The following is a 21,838-nucleotide window of genomic DNA, read 5'->3' on the forward strand; positions in this document are numbered from 1 at the left end:
GGCCCACGCTGCGCCTGGGCTGGGACTGGTCCCGCCGGCCAAAAATGAACTTTTAAAAAATAGTGGTTATCTATATTTTATTTTATTCTTGTCTTTAAGAGGACATGGAATAAGATGTTTGCCTTTTCTGCCAGGACACCAGTCTCTTTACTGAATTAGTTGAGTTGCTACCAAAGACAAACTTATTTCAGGTTTTATGCACTTGCAGTATGATACATCTTCTCATTTTCAAAACGTTCTTGTCTAGGCCCTTGTCTAAGAACTGCTTACACTATGTTTCAAAATTATGGATTTTAGAATTGCCTGTCAGAGATAAAGAGGAGCTGGAATATAAAAGTAACCAAAAAGCATAAAATCAGGTTACCTCTGTTGACCACTTTATCTTGTGTATCACCTTTCAGAAGAAAGGTGAAATTTGTTATAAAATTAAGGTCAAATTTGTTACAAAATATCATCATTTGTTAAATAGAAGCCAAACTTGAACAGAATTCTTAACAAAGAAGACTTGTGTTTTTTAAAAATATGTAACCCATAAGTAGTTAAAATATAATCATTTTACACATATCAATAAACCTCAAATAAGCCTATATTTAAGCTAATTTACAAATACTATTTGAAAAAAATTATAGTAAGAATAAAATATTATTCATGTAGTTTCAACTACCTAGTTGAAAATGAATATGTAAATAATATGCAGTCTATTAAATTCCATCTTAAAATATACTATCAGTGTTTTTTAAAGTCATACCTGAGGCAATATTACCAATTCCTTAAGGGCAATGAATAAACTAAAATTCATATTTCAGAGAGTAGAGGGATAACGTCGAGCACTCGGCCTCAGCAGGGGCCGTTAAGTCAGGCACACATGCGAGAGCTGTATTTCTCATTGGATTACAAATCCAATAAAAGCTTCTCCTTTGAGTTACTAGCACTACAAAGATTAAATCAAGATATTGTAAGCAAAGGAAAAGCCCTTGGATGCATGGAGATTTCTAGAATAAAACATGAATTTCTTGGCTCCAATAGAATAGACATCGTTACAAGTCACTTAGTCCTAATTTTCGCTACAAACACCAGCTAGGAGGCTTTGCTATAGGCTGCCTTTCATTCTTGGCACCTCTCCAGCCTGTACTGACCATACAAACTAAGGTGCCAAATGGTGGTGGGCCATCTGGCACACCGTGACTGGTCCTGCCTGCCTTCCAATCTTGTTGCATACTTGTGTTCCCAGCTCTCTGGACTGAAGTCACTCCAGACATCTTTAAGATCTGCATATCCCACCTGGCATCAGGAGGCTGAGGCAGGAAGATCACTGCAAGATCAAGGCTAGCCTGATGGACTGCACAGTGAGTTCAAGGCCAGCCTGAACTACTTAGCGAGTCTGTCTTTCTGTCTGTTTCTCTGTCTGTCTGTCTGTCTCTCTGTCTGTCTCTCCCTCTCCTCTCCCTCTCTCTATTTCTCTCTCTCTCTCTCTCTCTCTCTCTCTCTCTCTCACACACACACACACACACACACACACACACACATACACACACACTTCTGCACAGACTTTAGCACAAAGAGGCCTTCTCTATGCGTCTTCCCCCTCAGGTTCACAACTTGTCTTTTTTCTTTACACTGTGTAAAGTTTTTTGTACTTTCTATTCAATTCACAATTATATACTAATTTAAGGCACCATTCCTCTATGTCTGTGCTGTCACTAGGCTACAGCTGATAAGGAACATACAGTGTGTCTTCTTGCTTCATCATACTTCACTCCATGTTTTTATGTCAGGTGCAACAGAGGTGCTCAAAACATATTTTTTAATTCCTGAATCAGTTGGATACTAAAGGAGAACAGTAAACGAAGGTCAGCCCAGCACCATGGCGCCTGCCTGCAGGCCCAGGGACTCGGAAGCAGAGGCAAGAGGCTCACAAGCTTGAGCCCAGCCTGCACAGCTCGGTAACCTAGCATGAGCTTGTCTCACACTTAAAGAACAAAATCGGAGAAGGGTGGAGGAGTGGCCTGAACTCAGCTCAGTGCAGAGGCCCTCAGTTGAGTTCCCAGAGATAAGAAAACCACAGCGGCCCTAGAAGCAGGCTTTGTGCAATCATTAGTTCAACTACCAAGTGCTTGTTACTTCTTATATCTTTGCAACAAAAATTTTAAAAGTAGCTGCTTATGGAGTTCTTATAATGATTACAAGACACAAACTCTGTTATCTAATGCTTCACACAATGTAAGTTTGTTGAATATCAGTTGTGCAAGGGGCCAGGGAAGTAGTTCAGTAGAATAAGCGCTTGCCTGGCAAGCACAAGGTCCTGAGTTCAACCCCTGGTACCAGGAAAAAAAAAAACAAAAACACTCACTGCCACTTGTTCAAACAGGTAATATTCCATTCCTGCCTTCTGTATGCGCTCATCCATACAATGAATGTATAAGCGTGGGTGTGCATACCTGCATGCTTTCTATCCAGTGTTCCAATAGTTGCCAGTTAACCCATTTTGTACACATTAGGATGTATTGTTTTTCATTTTAAGCCTATTTTACAAAATAGTATTGAATTGGTACATAATTTATCGGTTGCCAAAGTGAAGAGCCGACTAAAGGTGCCATTACCCTCGTAGCGCTGGAGCCTCCTGCAGCGCATCCCTTCTGAGCACAAGTCTCCACCGCTGTAAACTCAAAAAGCAATAATAAAACCACTGTGCATCAAGGACCATCTGTAAAAGATGGAATTAAAGCACATAGGAGAGGTTTAATAGACGAGGGCCAAAATGGGATTTATCCCTGGATATTAGAGCAACACATCACAAAAATAATAAACAAAAACACACCTTATTGATAGAACAAAGGATGTAAAATTTCATGTGATTATCCCAATAGATGTTTTAAAAAATTAGACAAAATTAAGCATTCTTTCATGATCAAAATTCTAAAAAAAAAAAAAAAAAGAAGACCACCAAGAGAAGGAAATTCCTTTAATACAATAAAGGCCAGATATAAAAAGCCATCGCCAACATGCGACCGAAAGGGAGTCGCACAGCAGCTCTCCCTCCAGGACAGCGCAGCACTGCGAGTCCTGCCAGAGAGGGCAGGAAATGCGAGCAAGTAGAACGCACTCAGAATAGAAAGGGAAAATTTAAGTTGCGTCCTCTCATAAATGGTATGACTTTAGATGCGGGAAACCATAAAGGTACCGGGCACACTCACATGCATTAGAACCAACAAACAAGTGGTAAAGTCGCAGGATAAAAATAAATCAAAATATAAAAATCAGTTGCATTTTTAGCTGCAAACTGTGCGCTGCTCAAACAGAACACCTGAGACTAGGTCATGGATAAAGCTCTCACATTTCCCTTCGCACTGCTAGAGAATGGCAAGGCGAGGACACCCACAGGTTCAGCTGTCTGTGCCAGATGCACCCTCAGAGAGGAGGCCGCACACAGTGGCGCACAGAGGACAGAGATGAATCCCTCCATAAGCGCTATTAAAATAGCATCCAGTAATATCCACAAGGGGGGCAGCCTGACGCCATCCCCACAGAGGCCCCACTTCTCAATCCTGTTACGCTGCTGATTAAGTTTCAATGTGAATTGCAGGGCACAAAATTGCTGAAACACTATCATGTCTGAAAAGGAAGCAAGAATTCTATTTACAATAGCAGCAAAAATAAAACATAAAAAATGCAACATTTATGATACACTTACAGATATTAAAGACATACCACAATTTATTTCAAAAACTAATGAATAAATTTGAATAATGATGGAATTCTATTATTTTAAATGAGGCTATATTTAGTGTAAATGATAAATAATCCAGACATGCTGGTGCACACCTGCAATCCCAGGATTCATGAGGCTGGGGCAGAAAGATTATTGCAAGATGGGGCCAGGTTAGGCTAAACAGTGAGTTCAAGGCCAGCCACCCTAAACTGCATGGAAAGATCATGTCTCAAAAAACATTTTAAATAAGAAGAAAAACATAATATATGAAAAGACATTCAAATTTCATAGAGTGGAAGTCTTAATAGTATTATGATATCCATAGTACAAAATTGTTTTACAGATTTAAAACAATTCCTATCAATATCCCAAAGGCATTTTTGTAGAAATAGAAAAAAATCCTAAACTTCAGAGCCACAAAGGATCCTAAGAGGCAAAACAATCTTGGGAGGGTAGAGCGCAAAACAGGAGGCCACACATTTCCTACTGTTAGCAGCGCAAAGCTGTACTGATTAAGACAGCATAGCAGTGAAGGACAGACAGACAGACAGACAGACAGACAGACAGACAGACAGACAGACAAAACCAATTGACTCTTGGGACAGAACCGCCCAGGAATAAATCTACATATAATTATTTGTCAATTTAACACAGAACTTAAAAATCCACACGTATCAACTTAACTTCAACAAAAGTATCAGCAATGTACCATGGGGAAAAGTCACTTTGACAAATGGTTGTGAGAAAATTACAAATCCACATATAAAAAGATAAAATTGGAACCTTGGGTTACAACATATGCAAAAATCCACTCAAAATGCATTCAAGATTTAACTCTCACAGACAAAACCATAAAACTCCCAGAAGAAAAAACAGCAGAAAAGTTTCATTATCTCAGGCTGGGAAAACACAGCTTAAGCAATGAAAACAAAAATAACTACTAGTAGAGAAGAGGAAGAGATGAGGTGGAAACGCTCCATACACGTGGTGTGCACATAAGCTCAGCTGAGATGAGACCCATTGATCTATGTTACTCGTGTGCATTAATAGAAACAGTTTAAATTAAATGCTCATACAAAGAAGAAAAGTAGAATCCGATGAAACTAAAAAGCCTTAGCACAGCAAAGAAAGAAATCAACAGACAAAGGAGACAGTGGACAGAAAGATATTTGCAAAGCATACTACTAAGAGGTAGTTAATATAGAAAAAAGATAAGGAGTTCAAAAAGATCAATAATGAGAAATAAATCAATTTAAAAATGGGCAAAGGACCTGAATAAATATTTCTCAATAGAAAATCTATAAATTGTCAATGAGTTTATGAAAAAATATTCAAATCACTCATCATCAGAGAAATGCAAAATTAAACTACAATGGGATATCTCCTCACTTCTGGTAGGAAGGCTAGCATCAACAGAGCAAAACAAACAAGAGTAACAAGCCCAAGAAGGACCTGGCAGAAAGAGCACCTCCATACGCTGCTGTTGGGAATGCAAAATGACACAGTTATGGAGCAGAGTATGCAGGACCCTCACAAAAGTAAAAATAGGTCATGTGATCGAGGCATATGTCTAAAGGAAACAGGCACAGCTTGCAGCTAAAGACACATCTACACTCCAATATTCATGGCAATATTACTCACAACAGCACAGATGTCTAACCTAAATGTCTATCAACACAGATGGATAAAGAATATGTAGTATCTGCATATAATAGGATAAAATTCAGTCTCCTTAAGAAAGGAAATTACTCAATATGTGATGATGTTGATGAACTTCGAGGACATCACTATGCTAAGCGACACATGCCTGTCATGAAGGACAGACTGCAGGACATCACTTCCTGGAGGTACATAACAGAGCCAAATGTCTAGGAGAGAGTATACTGGAAGTGGCCAGTGGCTTGAAAGGAAGAAAGGGGGCTGCTATCTGACAGATAAATCACTAACTACTTAGATCAAAAAATAGGAAAATGTCAAATCACTCATCTAATCATCTACTTCAAAAACCTATTAAATGAAGTCTATTAAATGAAAAAACTATTCAATGAAAAAAGTTTAACCCAAGCACAAAAAAAGAAGGAAACAATAGATAGTTGTAGAAATACACAAAACTGAACACCAAAAGCAAGTATGGTGCAGTGGCACCATGGGCGACACTTGCACCCTGGGCATGGAGCATGTGGACAGCAAGTTGGAGTCCCCCTGGGCAACATAGCAATAACCTGGCTAAAAATAATAATAATAAAAGATAGAAAGGCCCAGGGATGGAGCTCTCTGTAAAGCCCTGGGATGAACTCCTAGTACCAGGAAAAGGAAAGAAAGAAATATAAGAGCATTCCTGGACAATACAAAAAAAATTGATAAAATTCTAACAAAACTAAAATAAAAAGAGAAAAGTTACAAATAATAACAACAAAGAGATACTACTAGAGGCATTAAAACAAACAATTCTATACATAGAATTTGAAAGCTACAAACCACCCCAATTCATTCAGTATGCATATATACAGCTCAATAATTATTAAGGAAACTGAAATTGTAATTTTAAGGCTCCTATAAACAAAGTTCCATTCCTAGAGGGTTTCACTGAGAAACCCTACTGAGTGCTTAAATAACAGGTGCCCATGCCATGCTCCCTATGGGAGCTCATTTCAGCTTGTTCTACAAAGTCAGATTATCAAGCTATCAAAAGCTAAGCTATCATAAGAAAACTGCAAGTTAGGACCCTTTGCGAATATTGATAAAAATATTTCTATCCAAATATTAACAAATAAAATTCAGCAATATGTGGAAAGCATTATACACCATGACACAATGAAGTTTATTTGAAGGAAGCAAGTCTGCTTTGATTCTTGAAAATCAGTGTGATGTACCACTTTGACGAGCCCAAGAACAAAATCCCACATAGTCGTGTTGAAGGAAGCAGCAAAGGAGTCTGTCTGACAAAGCACAACACACATTCATAATAGAAACTTTCATTAAACTAGAAATAGAAGAAACTTCTATGAATCCACAATAACAATATGTGAAGCTAACATCATATTTTATGGTGAAAAAACACAAGCTTTTTCCTTCACAGGAGCAACTAGGCACACGTGTCAGTGCCCAACACACTTATTCACCATATCACTTGAAGCATTAACCAGAGAAATATGGTAGGAAGACAAAAGCCATATAGATTTTAAAAGAAAACATAAAACTCTCCCTATTGATGCACTGCATAGTAATATGCAGAAAAGGGATCATAAGAGATTAAACAAACAATCCTACACACATTAATATGACAAGCTAGACGGAATTAATCAATTCCTTGCAGACTGTAAACTACCACACTCATTTAATATAATTTACTCCCAAAGGGGAAAATTTAAAGTCCTTGAATAAATAAGTAATTTAAGCAAGGTTACACAATACAGGATTAAAATTCAACAAATCAAGTGTATCTTACTATACCAGCAATGAATGTAGAAATTAAAATAAACATATAATGCCATTTAATAATGCCTGAAAAAAATAAGATTATTAAGTGTATCTAATGATATTCTCACAGGATGTCTGTGGTGAAAATTACAAAATCTCCGTGAAAAAAATCCAAGATCTGGGCTGGCCAGATGGCTCAGAAGATGAAAGCACCTGCAGAGGCAGACGCAGGGGTCAGGGGTTCAATCCCAGCCTGCCATGCTAGTCCCGCCCCCGGGGCACACTGAGACTGCAATTGAGACTGGCCATGGTGGCGTGTGCCTGTAATCCCAGCGCTTGGGAGGCTGAAAAGCAAAAGGATCATTACAAGTCCAATCTGTGTAGTGAGACCCTGTAGACCCTGTAGTAAATATATTAAAAAAGAAAAAAAAAAATCAAAGATCTGAATAGTGAGAAGCCAAATTGATGAGGCCAATGTAGGAGGGTGGGGTAGCGCAGGGAGACATGTGGAGTGAGAGATTACTCATGGATCTTTATTGCAGTGTTAGTTACATGAAGCCGTATATGTGATAGCACTAACAATTTATACCAGTATGTCAGCCTCTGGGTTTTGGTATCTTCCTGTGGGTATATCCAGTGCCTCCAAAGTGGAAACTGCCAAAGGTGCATGGAACCTCTCTATACTGTGTTTGCAACATTCTTTCAATCTATAATTATCTCAAAATTAAAAGGTTTTTAAGTTTATTAGTTTCTAGTCTTCTTAGGGAAATTCTTGGGACACTGTAATAATCCAGAAATTAAAAAAGACCAAGATTTCCCATGGAGTACAAACAGCTGAATTTAAAATAAAAGCAGTCATTAAGTAGAGTCAGTTAGCTTTTACAAGCTTCTAAATTTTATGTAAAAGTCAGAAATTAGATAAAATAAGCAGCCAATACTTCTAAAGCATTTGTAAAATTAGGAAGAGCTTCTGTTTTCACAAAAGACAGCATAATTATCACAAATAGTGATTATCACTTCTCTGCTATACACCAACAAAAGCATTCATTATTTTTCTATCTCCAGTTGTAAGCCAGCTACCATAGCTGAAGTCCTGCCAGCTTTGTATTTTCCTTGCATATTCTTTCTTCTGAGCCCCTGCTACACCATTGCCAGAAAGGAAGACTGAGGTTAAATGAACATTTGCATATGACTGCTCTGCACTGCAAATGATAGGATCACTCATGATAGTAGCCACGTCTTACTGACACTGGCGCTGTCCGCTGCTTCTAGTTCCACACCACTGAGGAGAGCGAGTGTTCTTCACATACATGCTGGAAACATAAATGGTGGCTCCCCTGGAAGCATTTTAGGGTTGCCATCAGGGAGGGGTGGGTGGTTACTAAGGACTGGAATCACTACTGTGCCATTCCTCAGCTGCTTGGCCTTACCTTCTTTTTTATGTTAGGGCAGGCTTTCCACAAATCACTAACCTGCCCTGGCCAGGCCACAGCTGAGAACCTCTGGTCACAGCTTCCCAGGTCGATAGGATTACAGCTGTGCATCTGTACACCTGGTTTAAAGTTGCCTCTCAAATGTACTTACAAATATCAGTATAGGATAAATGTGCCCATGTATGGGGGAAACCATTAGAATAGAATTCTGCCTTAAAGAAGCCTGTCTGGGTTTTGTGGTTCTCTTTTCACACTGAGCACTAGAGCTTTAATCCTTTCAATCATATAGGCTCACTTACCTGAGATCATACCTACAGAGCTTCTCTGATTTTCACTGAGTACATAACAAACATAAAATATGTGGTGATGTTATTAAGTATACTGTGTGTAGTAGATTTAATATTATTTGTATAAATTAACAATGGGAAGGCCCACCTGCATGTGGGTGCACCACCAAAAGGCTTGTAGCCTGGATGGGATAAAGGGGAAAGAAGGGTTTGCTGCTGCTGATGATGATGATGATGCTGATGATGATGATGATGACAATGATGATGATAATAATGCTACTGATGCTGCTGCTGCTGATGATGATGCTGATGATGCTGATACTGATTTCATGATGCTGATGCTGGTGATGATGTTGATGGTGATGCTGCTGCTGCTGATGATGATGGTGATGCTGATGATGATGATGATGATGATAATGATGATGAGATGATTTTGATGATGCTACTGCTGCTGATACTGATTTGATGATGACGATGATGATGATGATGATGATGATGATGAGGAGGAGGAGGAGGAGGAGGAGGAGGAGGAGGATGTTGATTTGATGATACTGATGCTGATGCTGGTGACGACGGTGATGGTGATGGTGATGCTGCTGCTGCTGCTGCTGCTGCTACTGATGATGATGGTGGTGATGATGATAATGATGATGATGGTGTTGATGATGCTACTGATGCTGCTGCTGCTGATTTGATGATGATGATGCTGACGATGATGATAATGATGATGATGATAATGATGATGTTGATGATGCTGATTTGATGAGGCTGCTGCTGGTGATGATGGTGATGCTGCTGCTGCTGCTGATGGTGATGATGATTCTGATGCTGATGCTGATGCTAATGCTGATGCTTCACTTCTTGTTGTGTTTCTTGTATTTCATCTATTTAAGATGATAGCTACAAAGGCTTTTATTTCCTGTTTTTACTAAGTACTTAAAGAACACAAAAGGTTTGTGAGTATTAACTAAGTCTAATATTCATAATACATTTTGTATTACAATGCTACCTTGATTTAGAAACAATTTCTTTTATGATTTGGGGGAAGACAGTTGTTTGCATTCATGCAGGGAAGACGGCTGTGGCTATATTTGTTGTTCAATGTGGAGTTTTTGAACAGAAGCAAAACCCTGCCAAGCACTTCTGTTTGCAGACTGCATCATTTGTCAACAGAAGCATCCATGAACCAAGGCCCTACTATATTTGTATTCACTAAGGATCTTTATACATACTTCTTCTTACTGACACCAGTGCTGTAGCTGATTCTGCTCACTGACACCAGTGCTGTAGCCACTTCTTACTGACACGGATGCTGTAGCCACTTCTTACTGACACCCATGCTATAGCCACTTCTGCTTGCTGACACCAGTGCTGTAGCACTTCTTACTGGCACTGGTGCTATAGCCACTTCTCACTGACACAAGTGCTGTAGCCACTTCTTACTGACACCCGTGCTATAGCCACTTCTGCTTGCTGACACCAGTGCTGTAGCACTTCTTCCTGACACCGATGCTGTAGCCACTTCTTACAGACACCAGTGCTGTAGTCACTTCTTACTGACATCAGTGCTGTAGCCACTTCTGCTTGCTGACACCAGTTCTGTAGCCACTTCTTACTGACACCAGCACTGTAGCCACTTCTGCTTGCTGACACCAGTGCTGTAGCTACTTCTGACACAGGTGCTGTATTCACTTCTTCTTACTGACACCAGTGCTATAGCCACTTCTACTTACTGACACCAGTGCTGTAGCACTTCTTACTGATATCAGTGCTGTAGCCACTTCTCACTGACAATGGTGCTGTAGCCACTTCTGCTTGCTGACACCAGTGCTATAGCCACTTCTGCTTACCGATACCAGTGCTGTAGCCACCTCTTACTGACACCAGTGCTATATGATTCCTTATAGGCTGTTGTCAATAAATCCTGGACCATTAAAGTCAATGGAATAGGCTAAATCCTTCTCTGCATCCTCTAGATTTTTCCTTACGTTTATTACTCAGATTTTCCAATCCTTTATGGTCTCCCCAGATAAAGTCTCTGCCTACCAATTTCAATAGTGTTCTGATTAATTTTTGGCTATCTCTTGTGGCACTGAGGTTGGAGCTCAGGAGGCTTTCCCACATCAGGTCTTCATGCACTGGGAGCCCAGTAGGGGTTAAGCAGTCTGAACGTTCCAAGTAGCATGTGCACAGTGCTCACAGTTGTGCTGCATTTGCCTGGTAGGAGGTGGTCCACTGGCCAGAGTGGCTCCCAGTTGTCACTCCAGGTGGGCCCGACTTCCTACAGGGTAGCTACTGCCCTCTGAGAAGCAGCACCCACAAGCATCCCACCAGGTACAAGTGAGAGCCGAGGGCCTTAGCGGCCTGCCCTCTGCAGTCCTGGTACTCAGTACTGCCATGCATAGGTGGTCAACAAAGTCATTCATGTCAGGCCTTAATCAAGAAAAACAGCAGTAAATTTCACCTAGTGAAGGTGGAAATGCAAGTTATGCCAGAGAAGAACGTGTGAAACAGAAGACACTTCGGCCATTTTTGGAAAGCACAACATGCTACACGTGGAAAGCACATTCCCTCCGTCCGCTGGGGCAAACAACGGTGCTTACTGTTCTGGGAAGCTCCGGGAGCAGCAGTGTGATGATGAAGCTCCAGGGGCACTGCCCCAGGAGTGCTGTTCTTCTTTTGTTACCTTTTCTAAAAGTAGCACTTTTGAGGCAACAGAAACAGGAATGATCAGACATTCAAAGCTCTCTCCTGCATAAAATATTCTCTAAACAAAGCTGTGTGATCTTACTCAGCAGCCAACGGGTACAGCAGCTGTTGAGCGCTATGAGTACGGCCAGCCCAGACACTCTGCAAATGCAAATGTGCATGATATTTCAAGGACTTAATACTACAGTGAAGTGAAATGCCTATGCTGATTAAATAGTTGCAATGTAACAGGTTGAAATGACAGTGTGTTAGTTGATACATTGTGTCAACTCTAGGAATTGAGAAAGGCAAGAAGCGGCCCTGCCTGTTTTCCTGCTGCCCTGTCCCACTTCCATGGAGAAGTCCCAGTCTTTGGAGGAACTTGATCTTGGCAGCCACACTGCTTTGGAAGAGCTACAATCTTTGCCATGAAGTGCCAGTCTTCACAGTCAGCGTAGAAAGAAGAGAGAAGCTTGATGGACTCCTCAGCTACTGCTCCACCTCTGCTCTTCATTGTTTTTTGCCACATGACCTGCTGTCGTTTGCCTTGGAGCCGGCAGAATATGGACTGAACCCTCCAGTAACTGTGAGCTAAATGAACCTTCCCTTACTTCATTTTGAGTGTCAAACATTTGTCCCAGCAACGAGTACACAGTAACTAAGACAGAATTTGGTACCAGGAGTGGGGTCATTGCTGTGGCTAAACCTGACCATGTGGATTATGAGTTTTGGGGAATGGCTTATGGGAAGAGATAGGAAAGGTTTGGAGATGTTGCCCACTTGCAAAGAGCTGGAACAGCTTCGGCTGTACTGTATGGGAGAGTCTGGTCAGAGCTCAGAAGACCAGAATGATGATAGGAGGCCTGACTGTAAGGACCAGGCTGGGGAGGTTTCTGTTGGGAAGAAGGACAGCATTGGTTGTTGGACTGTGGATGATTTGTGTTATCGACTGGCAAAAGGTTTGTCTACATTTTGTTCCTATCCAGAGACTTTGCCTGAGATTGAGATTAAGCACAGTGGACTAGTTAATCTTGAAAAATAAATTTCAAAGCAGTCAAATATTGGGGCAGTGGCATGGTTGCTGTTGGGGACTTTTAGCCAGATTTATGTTAAGAATGAAGAGCAAAGAACCCAAAAGGATGATTTAAAATGTTGTAAGTTTGGCCAGAAAGGAAGTGCCAGGAAGGCGCTGACTGTGAAGACAGAGCTGAGAGGATCTCCACTGCTGAGAAGGAACAGGAGAGTAGAAAAGATGTCCTGAGGACATCACAGGAGGTAGCAGGTTCTTGCCCTTTGCAGCCTCAGAATCACAAGGGTGAAGAACTTTGCTTTGAGGAAAAAGCCACCCTGCCTTGCTTCCATGGAGAAGTCCCAGTCTTCGGAGGAGCTTGAACTTTCCAGCTGCGCCACTTTGGAGGAGCTCCGATCTTCACTGTGGAGTGCTGGTCTTCACAGTCAATGCAGAAGGAAGAGAGAGGCTTGGTGGAGGTCGCAGCTGCTGCTCCTCCTCTGTTCTTCATTGTTTTCTACCACATGAACTGCTGTCATTTGCCTTGGAGCCAGTGGAATATGGACTGAACCCTCCAGTAACTGTGAGGTAAATAAACCATTCCTTCTTTCATTTTGAGTGCCGGGTGTTTGTCCCAGCAACAAATGAACAGTATATATTCTGCTACTTAAAATACCATTTAATTAATTTTACCTATTCCTTTTACTCTATGTGATTACGAGAAAATTACATATGTAGGCTGGGGAGATAGTTCAGTGGAATAAGTGCTTGCCTGGCAAGCGCAAGATCCTGAGTTTATTTTTTGGTACCACCAAAAAATAATAATAATAAAATAAAATTATATATGTGGCTCAAATACAATCAGTTTCCATAACTTTATATTGGACAGAGCTGCCTCAGAACACAAACTAAATCATATTTCCTATTACGTAGCATTACATGCCATGGCATTAATACTTCCTTAAAGTATTATCACAAAAATGCTCATAAAATTATAAAATGAACTATTATAATTACTTGTATGGTTATATTTTATATGAGCTATATAAGCACACTGAAAACTAATATTTTATGATTTATGCTACAAACCCTGTGATTGCCTTCCCTGAAATTTAAACACACACTTCATATTACGTGTGTATGAGTGCATGTGTTTAGTATATAATCGCAGCAATGCAATTTACTTATATAAGATTTGAAAGCTGATCACAATGTCTCTGCACAAAACCACATGACCTGCAATTAAGATTATGTATACATTTTAAATTACTGGTATAACAAATGATCACAAACGTTCCTCCACAATATAGAGTTAGGGGTTGGGGAGCATGAGGTTTGGGGTTTATTGAGCACCCGCACACCCATGCACACACGCACACATACCTCCCACAGATTTATTAACTTACAGTTCTACAGGACAGAAGCACAATCTTGGGATAAATCAAGACCCTTACAGTTTTCTTTCATTAGGCTCTAGAGAAAACTCCCAACTTGCCTTTGGGTTGTGGAATAACAATTTCCTCACAGCTGAAGGGGTGCAGCATGGTTTGGCTCCTCAACCTGGAATGCCAGCAGGGGCAGGATGACTCTCTTGTGCTTTAAGGTTTCCCTCCCTCATCACACTCATTGCTGCTCGACCAGCCAGGAAGGGTTTGTGCTTCGAAGGACCAGCGATGAGGCTGGCCCACCCAGTCAGTCAGGCTTGCCTCCCCGTCTCAGGGCCCATCCTTAACCATATGGAGATGGGCCCCAGGTGTCAGGGACTAGGAGATGAGGCCGTGATTTGGGGGACTATGCAGCCCCTTTCGCAGGTCTCTGCGGCATTGAGCTGTATCTCAGTCCTTCCCCCGACTTCTTTCTTTTAACTTTATTTTGAGAAGGATCTTGCTAAACTATCCAGGCTTGACTTGTGATCCTCCTTCCTCAACCTTCTGAGTAGGAGGGACTGCAAGCATATGTCACCAGACCTGGTGAGAATTAGCATTTTTGTGGGGGAAAAATATTCAGTATAGCTATATGCTCGACTTGTGTAAATGAAAAACAAAACACTCATAAATAAGACATGATGGCCCTAGTGTGATTCATGCTCATAATTCAAGTAATATTCATAATCCAAGTCTGTCACACTACTGGAAATTTGTATTACATTGGTATAAATGTCAAACTACAGAAATATAAATTCCTTTAAAAATATTAAATATAGTTTAATAAAATTTATTTATAAATATAAAATAAGTGATATTATAAATGGCTCATAAAAGGAGATAGGATTAAATTGAAACATGGCTTATTTTAGAGGCAAACAAACTATGCTTATCAGATATTGGAAACGACACATCTGGCATCTCCCGGCAAGTGCCGGGTCTCTCGCCTGCCTGCTTGTCACTGCACTCCTGATCATGTGGGCAGCTTGTGGCTGCCCCGCACCAGGCTCCCGCACCACTGCGCACCCTCGTCACCTGTGCGGGGACCCTGCACTCCTTCCCAGACAGCAGGTACGTCTTCGCCCGAGTGCGACGCAGCCCTGGAGCTTCGGGGTGCTCCACCTGATCGCTTCACAGCGGTGCGCTCCTCTGGTTCATCTCCTTGCTTACCTGGTTCTCCTTGGCAATGAAGACTGCAGTTGTTCATTCTCCACCATCGCTAGTTCTTAGCAAGGTATCTCTGGAAGAATTATGCAGCTATGAATTGTGATACCACCAGGAGAATTTTAATTCACTCTCTACATTTTAGCTTCTATGGACAATACAGAATCTGTCAGCAAAATGTGTTAAATATCTTTTAAAATCCTCTATGTGTGCTACTTTATTTATAAGAGATACACAGTGACATAATTTCTAGGTAGCCATATATTTCAGCTTGCTTGGAATAGTGCTGCTCCGTGCCTTCCGTAATTCAATTAAGGGCTATTAATCAGTTCAGTGGAACTTCCTCAGGAGTATCCCAGGGAGGGTGACAAATTGTGGTTCCCTAATACTTTCCAATAATAAATTAAATTCTCCAGAAGGCCAAGTACAGCGACAGCACGGGATACTATCCCAGTAAAGAGGGCTGCACAGCCACCTTTTTATTTTGGTATTAACCGGTGCAGTGGGTAAGGTGCAGTGTCACCCAGCTCTCACTTTCTAGGGACGCCGTGTGGCTGGAAACATCAGCTGTGCATGACGCACGCCTCTGCCCTTCCCCGGAAACTGCCCTTGGCTGCCGAGCCTGGGTCACATGGCTCCTAGGAGGGGTTCACCAACTGTAGCAACTGCCAGGCCACAAAGGCTCTGCTCCCCTGTCAGTCGAGGATGACTCCAAAGGGCCTTGAGCGCCAATGGACCCCGCTACAGTGACGAAGACCGGTGTTGGCAGCTGGCCTCTGGTGCCTCCTGCCTATCACACCTCCTGAGGACTGCCCCAATACAACTTCATGCTGCCCTTCATTGCACAGCCTGTGTCCCAGGTGCTCAAGCGAAGACGGTACTTTTTTGTCTTTAATATCAGCTGCTAGCTTGGAATTGTGCGAGTTCTAGGACCCATGAATTTTGTCTGAGATAGAATTATGACTTCATACAAAGGTTCCTTAATCCTACTTTATCCTTGTCATTTCCACCATCAAACTCATTCTCTCCTTATATAATAAAGAACCTTAAAGTCCAATGTTAAAAGAAAATAGCAGGAAGCAATGTCTGGAGAATAAACTCATTTCTTGATAAATACTCAGTAGAAGCAATACACAACATGAGTAACTGACCTAAGTATAAACATGAGAAATCAAGGCCACTTCTGATAGGAGGTAAAAGATGAAAGGTCTCGTGCTTCAGGTCTTCTGGCTAGAGGCTGCAGCCTCCAGATCTTTGACCTGTGGCTGCTCTCCATGTGGAATCCGAGTCTTGCCACAGTCAGCCAGCTTCATTGTTGTAGCTATTTTTATTTTATAAAAATTGTGCATTCTTTTCCTGTGCTCTGCCTCTGACTAAATAGTTTCAAGTGTTTAATAATGACTGCTTACTTCTATTGTTTTAATATTACTCATTTATTCAGTAATCATATTTCTGCATTTCTCTGAGGTTCTCACTATTAACTTGGATTTTTAAGAGAAACAACAATATTAGAGCAGAGAGAAGAAACCCATGAGGATAGCCCTCGAGAAAGGACTCTAAATCCCTTCATTTCCACAATAAGCACTCACAAACCCTTCTGAAATCCCCAAGTAGACATTCCACAACAGATATGGGTGACCCTAAGGTTAGCCTGTCAAGAAAGACTCGAAGCCATTATTTAATGGTTATCCAAGTAACTAAGGAACCTTGAAGAGAGTAAGACTAGACTGCAAAACAGGACAGCAAATAATAGCTAAAACCATAATGCTGTCTTCTTTCTAAAACAGTTCATTCACTTGAGTGCCTCTCCAACATATAGTTCTTAAATTAGAAAAGAAAACAAGGAAATTGAAACCCATTTTCCCATTAAACCAGACTCCTATTATTTATCATTCTTTCAACTCCCTGGTTATTGAATTATCAGTTCCTATATTCCAGCTTCAGTATTGAGCCAGTCCTTTCATTTTGACAATTCCTTTATGTCTTCTTGGACTTTGACCTCACATTCTAACATAAGCTTGGTTGATACCTTTGATTTTGGCAAACCCACTATTGTACAGACCTACGTAGAATACTTTTCATTTCTCTTAAGTTGTCTGAGCTTGTAAATTCCAAATATGTATGAAGTAAAAAACATGGTTTCCAACATAATTGACCAGTCAACCACTGCAGACAAATTTAAGAATATAAAAATATAAAATGTTTAATACAGCCTGCCTGAGCTTAAAATGGCAATTCTAATATGTGGTACATGTCAAAGTATTTTAAAAGGATAAACTTGAATCATTTGTAGGAAAACAGATGCATCTTGAGGTCACAGTGTTACGTGAAGTAGCAGATGCACAAGCCTGATATCACACGGCTTCTCTTACGTAAAAGCACTCTCTCTAGATGTATATATATTATGTATTTAATATATATAAGTATTATTAAAGATGAATATATATATATATATATCCAATACACATATATTTGTGGAAAAGGTATTGTAATCCAATGCAGGCAATGTATCTAAAAGTGTACCTTGACTTTGTGCAATTGTCTTACATTTTCTGTATGTTCTTTGGCCTATTAGTCTGGTTTGAAATTTGTACATGTAATAATTAACTTCAAAAGGTCTCAGAAGAGAGATAAGTGAATCTTACACTAGAAATATAGAACAAGGTAGCAGTCAGGGGTGGCTAAGGGAGCTGACATGTGCTTGTGCCGTGTGCTTGTGCCGGTCCTCACAGGGGGCGTAATCACTACATAGGACAAACAAGTGCAAGTACAACTCTGGAAGAAGTCAAGTAGAGGAACAAGAGGAAATGGATCTCAAGGATGTCGAAAAGGGCACAAGAAGCACCTCAAGTGGCTCCTATTACTTAGCATTATCATCAGGAGACACAAACTCAATCTCCAATTTTTCCCTAAGTGAATTTTCAGAAGGGGAGAGGCCCCATGTGGAAGAAAACTCCAGTGACATCTCTTTGTAGACTTTTTTTGAAAATTTATAATTACCCAAGATAGAGAATGCATTAAACTCAAGACTCACAAATGAAATCAATTTCTAAGCAACAAAATTTGTTCCAGTCTGTTTGGTTAGTTATTCTCTAAATAAATAGGTAATGACATCAGACCATGTGCCTTCACATAAAACAAGAAAAAAAAAAGTGTGAAGAGGAGAGGTCCAGAAGTGCCAGTCAATCTCTGGTGAGGCTCTGGCCAATTCATTTGCTCTGTAGCACTGTTTCTGTCCAGCGCTCGAATGTTCCCCAGCAGTACAGTGTCACATGAATAATAACATTATATCACTGGAAAGTCTGCCCTGCAACAGATTCACTAATTTATTTATTTATTTATTCATTTATTTATTTTTGTATTTACTGCAGGGTTTATAGGGTCTCACTACACAGATCAGTCTGGTAGTGATTCTCTTGTTTTCAGCTTCCCAAGTGCTGGGATTACAGGCATGTGCCACCACACCCAGTCTCAGTCACTGTCCCTGGGGGTGGAGCTGGCACGGCACGCTGGGGATCGAACCTCTGACCCCTATATCTGCCTAAGCAGGTGCTTTAGCTCACTGAGCTACAGGTTCACTATTAAACAATGCCAGTATGATTTCAAAATACTTTTTGAAAAATACCCATATTGGCTGATATCTTAAAACTTAAGCAAGATGGCTGCTTTCTCCAATTCTATTTTCACCAACTATACAAAGCTCACCATGGAAAATAAGCTCATTGTCCTAAAGTCCCTCTTCCTCAAGGGGTCTCTATATTCTGATTCATCCACTGAACAATTATTTGCTTAGACATATAATAACGTATAATAAAAATCTGCAGAAATGTCTTAGAAACATACACCTATATGCTTTAAAAGATAAAAGTTATACTTTCCCTGCTTCTGAATGTTCTCTACATTATATTTTCTAGTGAAAAAATTTATTTTGCAATATGACTAGATGTAGATCCAAATGTACAGAGTGTGATGAAAAAAATGTTTTAGAATATTCACATAGATTTTTAGAAGAGACTTACTTTGAGAAAGAAAACTTTTTACAGTAGTCAACCTGTTATAAAGTATAAATTTAATGGATGCTTGAAATTCATTTCAATGGATATCAAAGACACTACTGCTCCATTGCATGTCATATACTGCATGTAATCATTTCAGTTATTCTTTAATTCAACTTTTTTAAAAAATTTAATTCAACTTTTTCTAAATGCTGGGCATTCTGCTTCAGGAATGGGCTAAGATAGTAGTAAACAAAACAAATATATAACTTTCCCACAAAAAGTTTAAAGTAGGCTGGGGAGATAGCTCAGCAGTCTAAGTGCCTGCCTTGCAAGCACAAGGATCCAGTTCGACCCCAGGTACTGCATGACAAATGGGCACCACACCTTGCCAGCCACTAAAACCGGGCATGGTGGTACACTCCTGTAATCCCAGCACTGGGGAGGCTAAAACAGGAGGACCACTATGAGTCCAACCTGTATTGAGAGACCCTATACTAAATAAATACTTTTTAAAAATTTTTAGGTTTAATATATGTAAGATCTACTAACCATAATGGATTCAAAATGTAGGACTGATAATTATTTCATAGAAGAGATTAAGGAAAACTTACACTGATACGTGTGTGAGCCCCCACCCCCACCCCAACAACACCCACATGCTGGTTCTCAGAGCCCCTGAGGACTGTGTTATCTGTGCTGTCCTAGGTGGCAAAAGGGACTCCATGGATGGGACAAGGGTGCAAGGCCTTGAGCTGGCGGTAGAGCAGGAAGGGGAGGGAAGAAGAGAATGGCCTCCCTCGGCTGCACTAAGCTTACCCTAAAAATGAAATTTAAGATAATCACTGGATAAGGTCGAAAAGTACTTTTCTAAGTTATTTGAGGCTATATATAAAAAGTCTCTTTCTACTTAACTCTAATACAGAACTCAGGTTGTTTGAAAATGACTGTCTAATGGAAGACTTCAGAAACACACATTTGCACTTGAGAAGAGTACTCAAAACTGATAGCGAGGTCAAATCATTGAGAAGGAAAAGAACAACAGGAAATAGGAAAGTAACTCAATATTGTTTAAAAACTCCTTTCCCTCTTTGACACAATTAGTTCCCATTACTAAGTAGCAATAATCATTATTTTCTTGATATGCCCTTCGCTGTAAAGTAATTATTTTCAAAGAGGGAATGCACTTTAGGTCTTCTTAAAATTCAATGAAATATCTCACCTGCCTGGCAAGCACAAGGTCCAGAGTTCAATCCCCAGTATCGCAAGAAAAAAAAAATGCAATGAAATATCTTATGTGAGCTAAATCTGCAATTGCCTAACAAAAGCATCACCGTTTGTAATCTACATGGTTTCATTATAATTTTAAACTCAAAAATCAAATGAGTACATCAAATACAGAGTTGATGTGACTCAATTTCTAGTTCTCTTCTTTACAGTCAGTATATAATCACTGCTTCTTCTGAATCTTCTCTGTTCACAAAGAATGCACTTATGAAAGTGTCCTAGAGGGTACTCTCTGCTATCTTCTAATTTGAATCACACATACTACTAAAACAACAATCATTGCAACAATGGTTTAGCACATAGACCAAAAATGTTTGTGAAAACCTTTTGTCTCCCACTGGCGTTCAGAGCAGTGCACGAGCACATGAAAAGCGGGCTGACTTTCAGGCAGAGCTGTGAACCTGTCAAGGCCAGTGCGCACCCTTCGGGATGCACTCAGGACCCCGCGCTCCCCACTCCACATTGGAGGAATGATGAACGTCACCCCTGCTTTATGCGACATGCTGTCAGCTCCAGGGACATACCACTGTGCACAGGCCTACATGCTTAGAAAGGAGGGCCCCATGCTTAGGTTTTCATGCTCTGCTGTCCCTCCTGAAATTTCTGTGAATTCACAGGACCCCGGGATGGGAGGATGTGTGGCTTAGGTGCACATTCAGTCCCACTCGGAGTGACCCCTAGGCTGGGACCTCACATGCCTATCCCCAGACCCAGTCCTCGCTGGCTCCCCCAGGGACAGCCTGGCAGACTGCAGTGCAGGGCAGAGGGCAGAGCAGGGCCATAGAGCCCGGAGGGTCTGCCTTACCCCGTAAGTACCCTTTATGTGCTATGAAATCTAACATTAAGTAGAGAATAAAAGCAATATTGCTGCAGCCAAGAGAAATGGAAGAAAAAGAGAGACATTTTGCCCTTGCTGTTTGAATCAGAAGACTGTCCCTTGCATGCTCTAATCAGCCACAAGAGTGCACTGCACCTTTGGGCACATGTGCACACCAGCATGCACCTTGTCTGTATCTATAAGAGACAAAATAACTTTTATAAAGTCAGTTTATCTATAATTTGTAGATAAGCTGTATGTTTACGTGACTCTCCTATATTTTATCCATAAATATAAGAGCCTATACCTCAGCGGTGTACACATCAGGGGAGATGGCCTCCTGATGGTATTTTATGGCCCGAGTTCCTCGTGACTACTGAGCTGGCTTGAACAGTCCTCAAGAACACCTTATGTGCAAAGTGGGAATAGTCTAGCTTCCGATATTCTAGCAGGACACAACTTTACTAATTATTCTTACTAATATAATCTGCTTTACAAGTTTGATTTCTACATAGGAAGAAACTGTTGGTCAGGAGCCAAAGTCATCAAATACTAAGACTCTGAGGTTTCCTCAAATGTGTTGGAAGAACCTCAAAACTCATTAA

At 40.7% G+C, this 21,838-nt stretch overlaps 1 protein-coding gene across 1 annotated transcript in view; it reads right to left on the minus strand.

Moving 5' to 3' along the window:
- The window catches only part of Ctnna3 (catenin alpha 3), a 1,779,311-nt gene that overhangs the window by 1,235,215 nt on the left and 522,258 nt on the right, over window positions 1-21,838 (minus strand). The window lies entirely within an intron of this gene.

The sequence above is a fragment of the Octodon degus genome, unplaced genomic scaffold (assembly GCF_000260255.1).
Source record: "Octodon degus isolate 3935 unplaced genomic scaffold, OctDeg1.0 scaffold00046, whole genome shotgun sequence".
Taxonomy (NCBI): Eukaryota; Metazoa; Chordata; class Mammalia; order Rodentia; family Octodontidae; genus Octodon; species Octodon degus.